The 18,179-nt window shown below is 38.8% G+C and overlaps 1 protein-coding gene across 4 annotated transcripts in view; it reads left to right on the plus strand.

Annotated features, from left to right (window-relative positions):
* The window catches only part of LOC139951729 (cell adhesion molecule-related/down-regulated by oncogenes-like), a 148,121-nt gene that overhangs the window by 60,839 nt on the left and 69,103 nt on the right, over nucleotides 1-18,179 (plus strand). The window contains exon 1 of one of the 4 annotated variants that reach the window (XM_071950781.1): nucleotides 962-2,166. The exons of the other annotated variants lie outside the window; for them this stretch is intronic. The gene's annotated coding sequence lies outside the window, so the exon portion shown is untranslated. Of the gene's footprint in view, nucleotides 1-961; nucleotides 2,167-18,179 lie in introns of those variants that run through there. 4 annotated transcript variants of the gene reach the window in all.

Raw genomic sequence — 18,179 nt, forward strand, 5'->3', positions numbered from 1 at the left:
GCATTGCGTGGAAAGGTATCAGTGTGTATATTCAGTTGGCGGTAACACCATGTGTATCTACTTTGCTGTGTAGTTTTTGTTGTTTGTGAACTAGGTCTTTTATTTCAGAATATTTGAGACAGAATTATAGCAAGAAGAAAACATATTTGGTTTGCGGTAACACCATAGTGTGTATCTACTTGCTGGGTAGAACTTGTCTAGCTTTATATTTTACTACTGCGGAGTAGATCTTTTGGAATTCTGGAAATTTCTCAGTTCTGAAAAGAACTGTCCTGCTTCAACAACTACATCATGTACCTGGGCGGTAGTTAGGAAATCGGCTGAGACTACTACTTTTCCTTCTTTTAATAACGAGAAGTCCCCTCGACCCACTAAAGCAAAAGTTCCTTGAGATATATGGTGATGCCTTGCCATTCAAATAAAGTGAAAGTTGCACATGTGTGCAGATCAAAATCCATCGTAAACAAGTTATGGAATGTATGGTAAGCATTTCTGCTAGGCTTTGTTTCAGTGCTAACCACATTTGTGTGTTTGGCCCAGCCAGGCTCTGTCTGTCTCAAATTAAATTGGATACATGTGTTCTTCACATTAGATTATGCCAGCTCCTAGGGCAGCCTTAAGTGTCTCTGTAACAGCGGCAGTGATTGGCCAGGAGGGCCAGACAATTAACGGTTTAACCAATCAGAGGCTGGTTTACTCAGAGGTGGTTATGGGAGTATGGGGGGGGGTTCAGAGGAAAGCAGTGATACACTGTATGGGTTTTGTCTGTTCAGTGATGTAGCAAGATGGGGGGGGGGGGGGTGATTGGGTTGGGTTGAGGGGGGGGGGGTGTTCAGAGGAAAGCAGTGGTGTGGGTTTTGTCTGTTCAGTGATGTAGCGGACCGTTGTCATTGGTTGTACTCACAGCCTGTGTGTTTGACTGTCAAGGTGATTGCCACGACAGAGTCAGGATTACTCCACACAAAGGTAGCATGTTAACAAGTATCAGTGGATGTTTGTTTAGCTGAAGCAATAAGGCTATTAAGGACAGAGGAGTTGTCAAAGTTGCTCCTGGTGCAGGGTCCAGTTGCTTCCTGTCATTACCTTGTGTGCTGAGCTGAGTTTAAAGGACCTTGGAAAGTTTGAAGGATTGATTGCTTTGAAGTGGGAACTTCATGTACAAGTAGCTTGAGCTGTGACTGAATGGAATCATTTCCTCCAGGCCTGGCGTAGCTAGAGGGAAACTTCGTTACCAGGATTGGAACGTGGACTGTTTCGAGTGCACAACAATAATTTCAAGCGCGACTTTTTGAAATTCCCCATGCCTGCTGGTTATAAACGCTGTGAGATTTTGCTGTGCAAATGCGCCTTGTCAACTTATTTAAAAGTCATTGGAAAGGAGTGTGGGTTGACTTTGGCTGTGTATAGAGCTGTAACGGTTGCTCATAAGTACACGTTCACATGTAGGTGACTTTGAGAGTAACATTTCTTGGTAATTTGCTCCATTGCTGATTTGTTGACTGTGAAGAAAACTTCTGTGTTGGAACGCCTGTGCTGGAACTTCAGAATCTGACAGAAGAACATTATTGGGGAACTTGTTGCTCTGAAACCTCTGATTTGTTAACTGTGGAAAACAGAATTTCTGTGTCGGAACTTCTAGAAACTGACAGAAGAACATTTCTGTGGAACTTGTTCAACTTCCTTAATCTCTGACTTATTGATTGTGAAGAAAACCTCTTGGCCTGAACTTGTGTGCCAGAACTTTGGAGGACTGTTCTAGGGGAACTTCATTATCTTCCTTAATCTTTTATTTGTTATCGGTAAGAAGAACATCTGTGTCAGAACTTCTTGAAACTGACAGAACATTTTTGAGGAATTTGTTCAACTTCCTTAGTGTCTGACTTGTCGATTGTAAGACGGAACATTCTTTGCTGTGACTTGTGGTTAAACAAAAGTTTGACCAACATTTGAAGTTGTTAAACTTGAGGCTTATTCAACTAAATTCGGAACTTGTAACGTTGCTGCTTGCTGGTGATCTGGGGATCCGAATCAACTGGCGTAACTTTTTGTCAAGCAAAATCTTCAGAAGAAGTCGAGTGATTATTGTAGCCTGGCTTTGGTGAAAGTGTGGAGCCAACTGCCCTCTGCTGAAGAAACATAGAATTGGTGCCTATCACAGAAACAGGGGTGAGTTTCTCTTGCCAAGTAGTTATAATATTTGGAAGATATTCCTTTTGACAGCAAAAGAGTTCAAGTTAATTGTTTTAATACTATTAATAGTCTAATAGGGACACTGACACATTTAATCTGGTCGCCGAATCCCGCTCTGGTAATTTTCTCTTTGTTCAAGCACAGTTAATTTCAAATTTTGTCTACCCAGTCAGTTTCCCTTGTGGTTTTCTATTCGGTGTAAATAACAAACTTTGAAACTAGTTTCCAATTATGAACTATTATTCCTGCGTGGACATAACAGATCCTTTTACCTTTTAACTTTGTTTTTTCAAAGGTTTTAAAACTGTATGGATTGTTATAGGTTGTTTATTTGAAAAAAGGGAAGGCATACGTTTGGTTAACAAACTTACAATAAATGGCAACAAAAACTCATGTGTTTGAAGACTACAGTAGCATTCATTAGTAATACCCCACCGGAGTAACATGTACGTGATTTTTTTTTAGAACTCTGGAAAGTACTGAGTATACAGTGCTAACACGCCAGTGAGTAAGGTTAAAACCAAAATCAATATTCTTTATCCCCTTTGCAAGTTTTACATCTATCGAAGTAATATTGTTAATATATGTATGTAAAAAATATGCAAGTCGCAAGACCGACAATATTATCTGAGAAACATACTGTCAGCAATATCTCAAAAACCCAACCACCTTTTGAAATGAAATGTTCAAAGATATTTCAACAGTTCCAAAAACCAAAGGTCGTGTATGTATACATTGCCTTTAATAACGAACTGAATTGAACCCTCCTACTGTTAAGAAACAAGAGCCTGGAAAACATCAGCAATGAGTTCCTAAGATTAATACCAGCACCCCAGACAGCCCCTGAGCTAGAAACTACGTCTTGCAAGGCTCTGACCCTCCCCTCTCCTTCGCTCTCGATCTTCACCGAAGCCAAGGCCAAGATTAACTGGGGAGGGTAGTCTGGGAGATCTGGCTCCGTTAATAAAGCCCCTGAAGGAGGCCAGAATTGCTTAAAGGGTTTGGGATATTTTGATTAGCAAAACAAATTTTGCTGAGCAAAACATGGCGATGAGTAGCAAATGGCGACTTTTGAGTAGCAACTGATCATTTGTGTAGCAATTTGCCCTGATATACAAGGAAAATCGTATGTTTGGGTACTTTTTGTACGACACAAAATACAATGGCCACAGATTTACATTAACTTACACGGTTTGAAGACAATAATGGTAGAAACCTTCCCTTAAAATTTTACTTGCTGAGGTGCTGTGGTTTTTGAGAAATGAGTAAAAGAAATTCACAAAAATAACTTTGTCTCAGGAGATGAAAATTATTTTAGCATTTACAACGTATTTACGAGTCACTCCAGAAGACATTGCTCTGTGATTTTCATTTTTTTCCCACTCCAAAACTCGACATCTCATGAAGCTGAAACTTCTTCAGGTAAATTATATTACATACATGTACATCTTCATTCATAGTGAGCAGGGATTCATGTCATGGCCAAAAACTTGATCAACAAAAACCCTTTAATAAATCCCTGGAGGAGGCTAGAGTTTCTTTAGACAGAGATGGAGGGCTTTGGTTTGATGGTTGTCAGATTTGACAATGAACATTGATGATTGAGTGACGTTAGAATACTCCAGAAATGTGGCCCAGTTCAACCCCTGGACCTCTATGAAGATATGTATTAAAGGAACTGGACACTCACTCGTAAATACTCAAAATAATTGTTAGCATAACAACTTACGATACATATAGGATTTGAGGCATTGCATGGTGAGGTATCAATGTATATTTGGTTTGCGGTAACACCATGTGTGTATCTACTTGCCAGGTAGTTCTAAGAGAACTGTCTTGCTTTATTCTACTGCTTTATTGCTTTATTCTACTGCTTTATTCTACTGCCTTACAACACCCTTTGAAGTAATGTAAAAAAAAATTTTTAGAAAGAGATAATTTCTCCCTCAAATATTTAAAGACTTCATGCCTAAAGCCTTTTATCAGGCATCTGAAAGCAAACAAATTTGTGCAACAATGGTGTTTTTTGTTTCATTACTGTCTTGCAACTCTGCTGACCAATTGAGTTTAAATTTTCACAGGGTTGTTATTGTATGCGTTATGTTGGCATACACCAAGTGAAAAGACTTTCACATTTGTTTGTATGGGAACCCCTAGAGTTATATGAATCAGATTTGTCTTTCCTAGCATAGAGCATTGGGTTCAGAAAGGCTCTCCCCAAGTCTAACCTAGAAGCTTACCCATGGTGTGTGTAGAGGAGGTATGGCTAACCAAGGGCTATTGAAGTAACTTCTCTTATATTTATATAAAATAAGATATATTTCAGCATATTAAACATAAACAAAATTGTTTTTGAAAACGTCACCACTGTTTTCGGCACATTTTCTTTTAAGGAAGTTGCCAATATAAAATAATGTATATTTTAGCATTTAAACTAAAAAAATAAAATAAAAAATTTTATTTTGCCACTGTTGTTTTTGTACTGGCTTGGCTTGTTTCTCTTAAATAACATTTCCAACAACTCATTTTCTCTTTATCGCATCACACTGGTTGGTAAGGGAAGCTTATTGAGTGCGGTTGGGTCCACCCATAGAGTTATGTGAATTAGAAGTCTCTAGCAAGGACTGGGCAAATCTCTCCCAGCAAGTCCTGGCTAGGAGCTTACCCATGGTGTGTGTGTAGAGGAGTTATGGCAAACCAAGTGCTCTTGAAGTAACCTCCAGGATGTCATTGGGCTCTCTGCTGTGCAACAGCTGGAGGTTGGGCCGAAGCGCTGGCCTTGCGAATTAGGATTGCAACTGTACCAAGTCCCCTAAACCATGTTATTGAGTTAGGCTGCTAGGCTGGCATTGCATGGGCACTAGTACTACCACCACTACCAGACAGCAGAACTTGGCTTGGGGTTTTGTAGTAGTGCTGGGGGATTTATAGCGCTGGTGTTCTGCTCCTTGGTCTATGGTATGTGGTTGTTGTTTTGCTGTGGCATGGTGAATATTGTACTAGAGGGAAGCCATGGCGGTTGGTGATTGAAAATCTACTTTTTGGGAACAGGACTGGAGACTGATGTGACTTATTTCATTACGGTAAGGTTATGGCTTCATCAAATGTGGTTAAAGGCACTGGACACTATTGGTAATTACTCAAAAATAAGTGTTAGCATAAAACCATAAAACCTTACTTGGTAACAAGTATTGCTAGTAATGGAGAGCTGTTGATAGTATAAAACATTGTGAGAAACAGCTCCCTCTGAATATACCTTGTTGGTGTACATGGTGTACACCAAGTGAGAATTTTGGTCTTTGACAACAACCAAAGGCGTCCAGTGCCTTTAATTGGTTCAACCTCTAGTGTTTTACTACACGACATTGTACATTGGACATGTACATGATGTTTCTTGACCCCAAATCGAGGACTTGTCTTTGTTTTTTAGTTGTTTGTATACTGAAGTGAAGTGAGGACATCCACGTAACTGTCACCATGCCTGGATCCTGTTTCTTAAGTCCTTGATTTCAAGGGACAGACACTTAATACATGTGTTTATTTATGTATCTTGTATCATGTACATGAAGAAAACTTGTACATTATAATAATATACCTTGATATACCTTGTACCTAGAACTTTATACCTTGAACCTGTACCATTGTATTTTGTACATTGTGTACAATACCTTGTAATTTACAATGTTCATGAAGAAAACTTGTACATTATAATAATATACCTTGATATACCTTGTACTTAGAATTTTATACCTTGAACCTGTACCATTGTATTTTGTACATTGTACATTAGTGTACATTGTGTACAGTACCTTGTAATTTACAATGTTCATGAAGAAAACTTGTACATTATAATAATATACCTTGATATACCTTGTACTTAGAATTTTATACCTTGAACCTGTACCATTGTATTTTGTACATTGTACATTAGTGTACATTGTGTACAGTACCTTGTAATTTACAATGTACATGAAGAAACTTGTACCTTGTAATAATATACCTTGATATACCTTGTACCTAGAACTTTATACCTTGAACCTGTACCAATGTATTTTGTACATTGTACATTAGTGTACATTGTGTACAGTACCTTGTAATTTGTATCATTGTGTACCTATGTGTACCTCATGTACATGAACCATGTACCAAATTTTACCACTGGGTGCATTCGTTTAGCTTCTCTGGGTCGACCCCGCAGTGCTCACTCGGGTGAGCCCCTGACAAGAGCTAATCAAACGATCACACTCACCCCCTCATGGTGACGGCATGCACCCCAGGTCACCCCCAAGTGACCCACTCCACAAGCAGGGCACTGGGGGCTGACCCGGGTGAGCCCCGTCAAAACTATTCGAACGTACCGGGGCAGACCGGGGTCGACCCAGGGAAGCTTATCGAACGCACCCAATGTTGTACATTGTACATGTACCAGATAGTCTGTACCTTGCTGTACCTTGTACAGTGTACGTTGTACCCATAGAGTTATATATAAGAACTAGAGGGCGCACTGGCCTATATACGCGCTCAAGCATGCGCGCAGGCGGCCATTTTCTAAGTTGACAAAACTGGCATCTCACAGCGTGTGTTTGTGCGGCCAATATGTAAGTTGAACAAACGGCATCGCATGAGCGTTCAATAAAAAAAACCTCAAACGTGTATTTCATATTCAATGCGCGTGCAGAATGACACGCTTGTCATCTTGCTGTCCCGTGGCGTTTGTGCACGAAGCATCACTCGTGCGCCCTCTAGTTCTTATATATAACCCCATGGTTGTACCTAAAACTTTGACATCTTGTACCTAGAACTTTGACATAATATAACAGAACTTTGTTATTGTACATGTACCTTATCATTAGAACACCTAGGACTCATTGTGGGAGTATTAGCATCGGCTCGGTAAAAGTTCAGTGCTATCCCAAGCCCTGAACTTTGAAAAATAAAAGCCCAGATAATTTGTGTGCTGTATTGTAAGTTTGAGGAAGACAGGGTCAAAGGTCATGCCATTACCACTTTGTAGGTCAAGGAGAAACTCCGTTATAAATGTTCAATGTTCAATAATCAGACAACCCCAATATACTTTAGAAGTCTTGCACATACTCAAACATATTCCAAGACCAATTTGGTCCCAACTGTTATTGAGTTTTACGTGTGAGCAATTCTGTTTCTTCAAATACTCAAGTTTATATAGGTTTTAATGTGGATATAATTTTCAAGATTTTTGAGTTAAGCTAAGAAATGCTAGCACCACCTGGCCTTAAATTTCGTTCTTGAGGGTCACAGCAATTTTCATCTGGTAAGGGGCACTTCTTTGAGGACAATTTAAGTTTCTATTGGAACTTGGCAAAGGGCATCACAGCAAAAGCACAGGGCACCACGGCAATAGATGTGGGTGCCGTTGGATATTTTGAGGCCTGCACCAGCTTTAAAATTACATTTGCACAGGTTAGTTTTAATTTAATATATACATTTAGGTTTAAAGGCAGTGGACACTATTGGTAATTACTCAAAATAATTATTAGCATAAAACCTTACTTGGTAACGTGTAATGGGGAGAGGTTGATAGTATAAAACATTGTGAGAAACGGCTCCCTCTGAAGTGGAGTACTTTTCGAGAAAGAAGTAATTTTCAACGAATTTGATTTTGAGACCTCAGATTTAGAATTTGAGGTCTCGAAATCAAGCATCTGAAAGCACACAACTTCGTGTGACAAGGGTGTTTTTTCTTTCATTATTATTTCGCAACTTCGATGACCGATTGAGCTCAAATTTTCACAGGTTTGTTATTTTATGCATATAGTGAGATACACCAACTGTGAAAAATAGTCTTTGACAATTACCAATAGTGTCGACTGTCTTTAATATCTACATTTAGGTTTAAAACAATCAAACTAGTCCCAAATGTTTCTGAACACAACCTAGAAAGACTTGAACTTGGAGAGAGTGTTCACCGATTTTGACTGATTCTAAGATGTTTGAACCACCTGTACAATTTGGTCGGCAGACATGGAGCAGAAAAACCCTTCTCACAAATGATTTACGCCTCCATCAGCTGTGCCTATATTAACTTTTTATGATGGCAGTAATTCCTTCAAGTTTTCAACACTGTCGGCTCATTTCAGGCACTGTTTATTTTGATGCTCAAGTGTTCACTTGATGCTGTCGTTGGTTTCCTGACCACTCCCAACTTCTCCGCTTCAAGAAAACAAACCCCTCCCATCCACCTCAGGAAACCTGATGATTATCGTCCTCTTTACCTTCATCATAAACCGCATCCTCGCTGACATCTACTTCCTCCTCCTTAAAGGCACTGGACATGTTTGGTAATTACCCCGAAATGTATATTTGCATAAAAACTTACTTGGTATACGAGCAACGGAAAGCGGTTGATAGTTTAAAACAGTGTTAGAAACGACTCCTACGTAGAACATTTTCAAGAAAGAAGTAATTATCTGCTAAAATATTTGAATTTGATTTTGCGGTCTTGAATTCAAGCATATGAAAGCACACAACTTTGTGTGACGAAGGTTTTCTTTCTTTCATTATTATCTCGCAACTTCGATAACAAATTGAGTTCAAATATTTAACAGGTTTGTCAATTTGTGCATTTGTTGAGATACACCAAGTGAGAAGACTGGTCTTTGACAATTACCAAAGGTGTCCAGGGGTCGATTTCACAAAGAGTTAGGTTAGGACTAGTCCTAGGAGATATACAAATTGCATTGATAGTCCTAAGTTACGACGAGTAACTGGTCCTAACTCGAGATAAGACTAGTCCTAACTCTTTGTGAAATCCACCCATGTGCCTTTAAAAACTTGAAGGAAAAGTTTTGGGCTCACCTATGTTGTTTTCCCCCATCTTGAGTGTCACTTGTAATGCTTGCTTCCTTAGGAATCTGTCTAGACTAGGAGGGATTTTTTTGTTGTTCAGGGGATGAAAAAAAGTGATGACCTTGTTATGCTATCAGTTACACTAATCAAGGCTTGGTATCTTTGCTCTGAGTCCCTCTTTCTCCACAAGGCTTGTTAGCGATTCATAGGAAATTGCCACATCTTCAAAGGGTTTGTTTTGAAAAGGATGAAGAGGTTTTTTTTCTTGAGGTATGCAGGAGATTGTTATAAGGTCAAGAAGTGTCCTTAGAGAAGTTCTGGGTTTAAGCCGCTGATGTCTTACTAAAGACTCGGTGGAGATAACGACCATGAATTCTGTGGGTGGATTTAATGAGTTTTCAATGATAAATCCAGATAAATGAGTTCTTAATGATGGTTCTTCGATGAGTGATTTGCGTAATGATGAATCTGGAGTGAGGTTTCTTGGGAATAACACGATGACTATGTTTGTCTGTTTAAAGGGAAGGTATACGTTTAATGAAGTATACCTTAAAAATACTTTTTAAAACCTAATACATGCAGATGTTAAATTTGCAGCGGGGATAAAGAATACTTATTTTGGTTTTACCCTTATACACCGATTTGTGTTAGCACTGTATACTCAGTACTTTTCCAAGTTTTGTGAACAAAAACTCAGGCATATTACTCAGTTAAGAACACAGGAGAGTTGTTGATAGTATAAAACATTTTTGGAAATGACACCCTTTTAAGTAATGTAGTTTCAGAGAAAGGGGTAATTTCCATCAAAAGTTTGAATCTGAGAAAGGCTCCAGACTTGAAGTGTCATAATTAATTGTATAAAAACTTTTGGTTAGAAGCTTTATAGAAGAAGAATTATTTCACTTCAAAGTAACGTGGTAATATAAAAAGTTTATATTATCAGTTTTTATGCCTCCAAAATTGAATCTGAGAAGCATTACTGTCAGTAACGTTTCTCAAATAGAGTATTCCTATTGAGGGACTTATTTTTTTTCGCTCCAATTTTTTGGCGATATCTCCAAAACACGAGCACCCTTTGAAATGAAATTTCACAGATAAGTTTGATTGTATATAACTATATTTATATAGGTTTAAAACAATGTAACGTGTCATAAAACAAAAGGTCTACTTTGAGTCTCAAGATCTTGATCTGTAGTCATGATAAAATTTCAATAAATCCACCTTTCTGGATTGAGTGTAAACTCGGAATATATAAAAATGCCATGGAGGTTTTTAAACCGCCCTTGTATCATTGATTTAATTCCCAGAAATTCCTAAACATATTTACTGCTGGAGAATGCCACTTTCACACAGCCAGCATTTTTGGACAAACTGAAACCACCAAAACGTAATTAGATTTCTCTTCATTCGACACTGTTTTCTTGTCCTTTGGGTTTGGCCCATGGCCACCTTCATTAGACCGTCCGTTATCGGCTGGACTGTGGACGTACTTGCCCTGTCCACATTCCCAAGTTATGATTTACGTCGCCCTTGAAGTCAAATTAGTTTCTGCTGAAGGGTGTTTTGCCATTATACCGTTTATGACTCCTGTCTACTCTGTAAACCCGTCCAATGAAAGAAACATTCCACAACTTCAAATATTTTTATTTGAAAAAGTTGTATTAGTGGCCTTGTTTACGGAATCAAACTTGATTTGTTCATTTTTTTCAAATTAATTCTTGAAGGATTTTGTAGGAATTGTTCTCGGTTCCCACAATCAGGAAGGTTGTGAAAAAGAGAAAAATTATCGCCTTTTTAAGGTTGTCAGCGTACTGATGATTTATAGGCATTTATTATTTAGGTAGATACAATTAACGTCAAGTGTGAAATTTTTAGCTGAACACAGTGTCTACTTGTTGAGAAAACAACAATAAATTGGTGTCAGGGTATTTTCACTTGAATGTCGAATCTATCCCTGGTCCATCCAAGATTGTGGGTTCGAATTCCACCAAAATCCAAGACGAGTGATTTGCCTGTCAACTTGTTTTCCACAGAACGTGGGAATGTATAGTGCTTCATACACATCGGTGTTGGGTAAAAACAAAATCAACTCATCAATTGAGCCCCAATTGTCACAGACACAAAACAAAAACATTACCAAACACCCAAATACTTTGCTAAGCAAAACTGCCCAAGTTAAATGCAACAACCAGCTAAAAAGCACTGCGATGTACACGGTCTACCAGTGGTCCCCTGACATTTGTTGCTTAGCGAGGAGCAGCTGTACACAATTAGGCCTGGGTTTAAGACAAAAGTCATCACATTACAGCAAAACGGAACAAATAAAACCCAAATGAAAAATTGACACAGTGGGCATTCCAGTGTGCCCCCACCTCTCTCCAAAAAAGAACCTTCACTCTAAACTAGTCATGCTGTGTCCATGTTCCTCTCCTACTTAAAAAGAACATTTTGGGAACGAATGAATAACAAAATGGGAGAGGAGGAAAGACTAAAGAGAATCTGGAGGTAGTTGACAAAGTAAAACAAAAGTAAGAGAAGAGGAAAAGTGTAACTTAATATGAAGAAATGTGACAAAAACACCTCAAGGACGACTGGTACAATTAAAATGTCAGCAGGTAAAGGGCTGGTTGACCTGGCTAAGTGTTTGATAAAACAAAACAACTATCATTTATAATGTGCTTTTCCATCATAGTGCTCATAATATAAGTTATCACACAAGCGCGAGTGGAATATCCAATGGCCGAGTTGGATATGGGGCACAGACGCATTATTTTTTTTGTATTTCCATGAGAGCGCGCGTGCGATAACGTATTTTGCAGGTGACATAAGAACACAAAAGACGTAGGTAATAATATGGGCTGTGCAATATAGGTTTGTATCACCATTCCATTCTGCAAATCTGATTGGAGGATTAGAGCGTACTTGAAGATAATAGAAATTAGTATGGATAAAGGTGAGTCTCTTGGTGTATCCCAAAACATATGCATGGAATAACAAGTGTGTGAAAATTTTGACTCGATTGGTCCCAAGAAAATAAATGAAAGGAAAAACACCCTCAGGCCTGAAGTCTTTTAATATTTGAATGAGAAAACCAAGTGTAAAAGCCCCTTTCTGCTTAGCAGACAATTGTAAACTAATATTTTCTTCTTAAATGGCTCTATGAAATTGGGCCCTTGGTGTTTTATAGCTTTAGCAGACAGGGTTTATGAAGGACCATTCCAATAGGTCTGAAACACAAAGTGTTCGGCCTTGAATTATGTTTTAAGTGTGGAATTTCTGTTTTATGGGCATTTTTTTATGTGAAGTGGGCAATGATCAGTTGTATTGGGTTATTCAATGATAGAAGAGTCATCAGGTTTTAGGTTACTTTGGTTCTACAGTTATCTATGGTTGAAAGCTATGGAATGTGGAGTTTTTGTTTAATGTCATGAGTAATTTTCATGCGGAGCTGTGTTGACTTAACAATGACAATATGGAAGAGTCCTACTTGTGTATGTACAGTACATGTGATTGTTCTGACTGGTTTCTGTCTTTGGTTTTATCTTTGGTTCTATCTTTGGTTCTATCGTTGGTTCTATCTTTGGTTCTATCTTTGGTTTTATCTTTGGTTCTATCTTTGGTTCTATCTTTGGTTCTATATTTGGTTTTATCTTTGGTTCTATCTTTTGTTCTATATTTGGTTCTATATTTGGTTTTATCTTTGGTTCTATCTTTTGCTCTATCTTTGGTTCTACCTTTGGTTCTATATTTGGTTCTATATTTGGTTTTATCTTTGGTTCTATCTTGGGTTCTATCTTGGGTTCTATCTTTGGTTCTACATTGTACACGTAACTTTGGTTATATAAATAATAGAATGTACCTATGTTTCTTGGCTAAGGAATGTGGAATCTTTGTTTTATGTGAGATTGACAATGGTGGGCCTTCATAGCAAAATATAGTCTTCTTTAAAGGTGTTTTCTCAGTTTGGATACACGTGAGACTTGCACAATCTATTGAGAAAACCATGATTGGCTTGCTTGAAATGAGTCTACACTATTATTATAGCAAGGTCTGTCCTAACAGGAGTCATGCAATCATGTCAACCAAACAGTCCACAAAGTTCAACACCTCAAGAACCACATCCAACCGTGCCGCCTTAAAAAGTCGCTAAATTAAATTAAAGTTTCACGTGGTGGGTCCTAAAATATACAATAACAGGTGTGCTTTCTGGCCATGCAATGTTCGCTCCTCAAACATCCATAATCCACCTCACCTGTAGGCCCTCAGGGGAGGCAGAATTTAAACGCATTCTGTGCATTATTGCTAATAATTTTTGCCGAAATTTGTTTACGGAAGACAAGATTCTCACTTGGTGAAAAAAATATTTTTCAGGGGGCTTTGATCATGGGGCCCAATTTCGTAGAGCAGCTTAAGCACAAAAAAGAAGCCACACAAAACAAATTGTGACTGGTTTCTGTTTATTATTGCTAAGCAAGTATTTTTAAGCAGTATTTTCTGCTAAGGCAGATCTATGTACTAAACCCGTAGCAACTGTTGTATTATACCCATAGCAACATCAGCTTATTTGTACATGTACCTAGACGTTTAGACACAATGTGCGTGCTGGTATAAAACAAAATATTGACTGCTTTTAGTTTTTACTCGTACTGTGCTCATATTTTCATGTATGCCTCCCTTAGTGATCCCTATAGCAGACTATTGTTTTTCTTCGCCTACTGTCAATGAAGATGGATTGCAATAGACGTCATCGGCCGTCATATTTGATGAATTGTGCACACGTGAAGAGATATGATTGGTTGAGAGTCACGCGCAGCCCGTACACGCATGCACTTTTTCCATTTTGTTTTCATCAAAGATGGCGGTCAATGTTGCGTATTGCAACCCATCTATTGGTATATGGTGGTAATCATCAAGGGACCAGGGAACAAGGCAAAGCTCTCTCAAGGGGATATAAACGCCATGCTCTCATAATACAAACATTGGTCTATTCTCAACACTTATGAACTACAAATTAATAAATTGTGATTCAGCAACAAGACATTAGTCATTGTGAAATCAGCAGTTTGCCTGGCCGGATTCGAACCCACAACTTTGTGATTGCAAGTCCTGCAGTCTCAACCACTTTGACAACACTTGTCACTCAAATGACTTTACCAAGAATTGGAGACTGACTGGTCTTTTTTTCTGTAGAGGAGAGGGGGGGGGGGGACATCAACATGACCAAAACAAACTATTAGCACTGGCCATCAGTTCTGCCTCACTACATCCAAGGCCAGTCTGTGGAACTGCAACACCCTGTCCCAGTGTCCTATTTAACTCAATGCTTTCCTGTCAATGCACAATAGTCATTTATTTGATTTTGTGTCCCAGGCCCCCTTCCCTTTTTTCTTTTCCTCAGTCATCCAGGATAGGAATGACGCTCCGGAATGCCATGGCATTCAAATCAAAATTGCTGTTTTAATTGACCGCTCACTTTTACTCCCATGATTTGCGGTTCGGCAGGTAATAGTTTGTAGACGCCAGTGACAGCCTAGGTGGATCGGGTAGAAATTAATGGGGTTTTTCGTGCATGAGCAGCTTTGGAAAGATGCTCCACAAGTACTCTACCTGAATGGGCCTGAAGGGGTGTGTTTATTTGTTTTTCTCGTGCTGTTTTTGTTGTTGTTGTCTGTTTTGCTTTCGAGAACAACAAACAGTGACCTTGACGGGCATGACAAAGACGGCACTGCGGTGGGTCTCCAATCAACAGCTTCTCAAATCCGAAGCCCAACTAATATTTTTTAACGGAAGCTTACGTGAGGAGTCAAAACAGAGCTTCCACTATTTGCATCTTGCAATTGGGGAGATTTTGTTCAGCAATCAGGGTGATGTTTAGAATTACATTCAACATAATAAACCTATGCAAATACCCATTGCGCAAGCGCTAACTGTTAAATGAGGTGCATGCTGGTCTATCTAGGGATCCAACTTGAGCGCTAGCTAGACCAGCATGCATCTCATTCAAAGTCTATAGCAACAAAGTTGTCATAATCATGGATTTTTTTCAAGTTTGTTCATTGCAAACTTGGAGAAATTGGTTCGTTTTGAGGGAACTTTCAGCAGAATCAGAGAGAGTTATTTATGCAACCAGCACTTGTACCCACTCCAACCCTAATTCCCCGGTTTCCATTGCCAGTGATGCCAATCTGCATAATCATTTCCAAATCCCGCTGCATGATACCAGCCCCTCAAGGCTGCACCCCTCAGGGGGACCTGTCTGACCCCCCTATGGGTTACCTCTTTACTCCTTTGCCGCTCCCTTTACTAAAGTCCTTGGTTGTCGTTTTGGTCTTCATTAAGCCACGGCACCCAGGGAGAGAACAGATGGAGCTGGTTCCTAATGTTGGGAACCGGTTAAGCAATATTGTTTTCATTGTTTTGTTTTCTTTATCTCTCAGGTCTTTTTAAAGGTTGAGTAATAGATTGGTACACATACATGTAATACTCCAAATTGTATTGACCATAAAAACTTGAGAAGAGCTGCAGCTGTTGATATAGTATAAAGTAATTTTAGAAAGAATTCCCTTCGAAAGTTATTGGTTTGAATCATTTTTGACACCAAAACATGTGAGAAATGTTTCACTGGAGATTATATATCAGAACATAAATGTTTTTTCCCCTAAAGTTTGAATATGAGAAACAATACTGTCACATACGTTTCTTAGGCCTGCGCTAAATGTTGCACTTTTGTCGTTACAAACTCAAACAACTTGAAAATGATCAATTTTTTATTTAAAGGCAGTGGACACTATTGGTAATTACTCAAAATAATAATTAGCGTAAAAACTCACTTGGTAACGAGTAATGTGGAGAGGTTGATAGTATAAAACATTGTGAGAAACAGCTCCCTCTGAAGTAACGTAATTTTCGACAAATTTGATTTCGAGACCTCAGATTTAGAACTTGAGGTCTCGAAATCAAGCATCTGAAAGCACACAACTTTGTGTAAAAAGGGTGTTTTATCTTTCATTATTATCTCGCAATTTTGACGACCAATTGAAGTTTGTTATTTTATGCATATGTTGAGATACACCAAGTGAGTAGACTGGTCTTTGACAAATACCAAACGTGTCACTGCCTTTTAAGTTTGACACTGCCGTGTAGCACGCCAAGCTCCGTGTAGCACGCCAAGCTCTGCCGTGGCACGACGCGGTGTCAAACGTCGCGCTATTGCCGTGTCGAATCGAATTAAATTCTCAGTCAGGTGATGCTATTTGGGAATATGCATGCGCAAAGTTTTTGAAAAACGTTTTATTTGCATTATCTAAAATCATGAAGGTTCTCCGATGGTATTAAAATCAGGCCAAAACTTAAGGTGGGAAACATCCGTATGAATTTGTCATTATTTGAGCATCACAGCTCTAATTGCCATCATGTCAAATGACTGCATCATTGTGCCGATTCCACATTAGCAAAGAGGCGCATTAGTATTTTGAATACTGGAACGTTCCTTACGACCCGCCGGAATGGTGCATGTGCACACGCTGGAATACTTATCCAATACTTATCCAATATAATCTATCAATATAAACCCCCGAACAAAGATATTGACAAAACAGGGACACCGCCAATATAGGGCTAGATAGCTCAGTTGGTAGAGCGCCGGCACGTTAATCCGGAGGTCGTTGGTTCAAATCCCACTCTAGTCAATTCTTTGTTCAACCCCAAAAAACCAATATAATCTAGTGAGGTTTGGAGGTGTTTGGAGAGACATCATGTAGTAAATCTCTCTATGGACTTTAGTGGTTCCCGAGGAAAAAACAATGCTTTATCAACTCAGTGTTTCAATAAGCTGGAATCTGTAAAAGATTTATGACATGGTCTCCACAAATCTCACTTGATTGTATCTTGACCATGGGAAGTTTCAAATCCTTATCTGATCCAATTACTTCACTACTATCTGGCCTTTGAAAGGGTTCCCACGGCCATTAACTTTTGGAGTAATTACCAAAGGTATACCCTTTAAAGCCATTGGACCCTTTCGGTAAACAGTATTGTCCAAGGCCCACACTTCCTGTATCACAACTTCTATATCAAATAACAAACCTGTGAAAATTTAGGCTCAATCGGTCTTCGGAGTCGGGAGAAAACAACGGAAAACCCCACCCTTGTTTCTGCGCGTTTCGCCGTGTCATGACATGTGTTTAAAATAAACCCGAAATTCTCGTTAACGAGAATTTATGTTGTTTTGCTGTTTTTTTCAAAAAGTAAAGCATTTAATGGAATATTTCAAGAGAAGTCTTTCACCATTGCCTTCTGTAAACCCTGTAAGTTATTTGTAAATATGTGAACTTTTTTTTTTTTTTTTTCTGAACCGAAAGGGTCCAATGGCTTTAAAGGCAGTGGACACTATTGGTAATTACTCAAAATAATTACTGGCATAAAACCTTACTTGGTAATGAGTAATGGGGAGAGATTGGTAGTATAAAACAATGTGAGAAACGGCTCCCTCTGAAGTGACAAAGTTTTCGAGAAAGAAGTAATTCTCCACGAATTTGATTTCGAGACCTCAAGTTTAAAATTTGAGGTCTCGAAATCAAGCATCTGAGAGCACACAACTTCGTGTGACAAGGGTGTTTTTTCTTTCATTATTATCTCGCAACTTCGACGACCAATTGAGCTCAAATTTTCACAGATTTGTTTCTTTATGCATATGTTGAGCAACACTAAGAGAGAAGACTTGTCTCTGACAATTACTAATAGTGTCCACTGTCTTTAAAGGAACACGTTGCCTTGGATCGGTCGAGTTGGTCTTTGAAAAGCGTTTTGTGACTGTTTGTTATAAAATGCATATGGTTAGAAAGATGTGTAAAAGTAGAATACAATGATCTACACAAATATGCCTCGAAATTGCGTTGTTTTCTTTTTACTTCGTCCAATAACACGGTCGGCCATTTATGGGAGTCAAAATTTTGACTCCCATAAATGGCCGACCGTGATAGTTCGCGACGTAAAAAGAAAACCGTGCAATTTTGAGTGATACTTGTGTGGATCATTATATTCTACTTTTAAAACATCTTTCTAACCATATACATTTCATAACAAACGGTTTCAAACGCTTTATATAGACCAACTCGTCCGATCCAAGGCAACGTGTTCCTTAAATGGCATTGGCACTTGGTAAT

This window comes from Asterias amurensis, chromosome 19 (assembly GCF_032118995.1).
Source record: "Asterias amurensis chromosome 19, ASM3211899v1".
Lineage (NCBI taxonomy): Eukaryota > Metazoa > Echinodermata > Asteroidea > Forcipulatida > Asteriidae > Asterias > Asterias amurensis.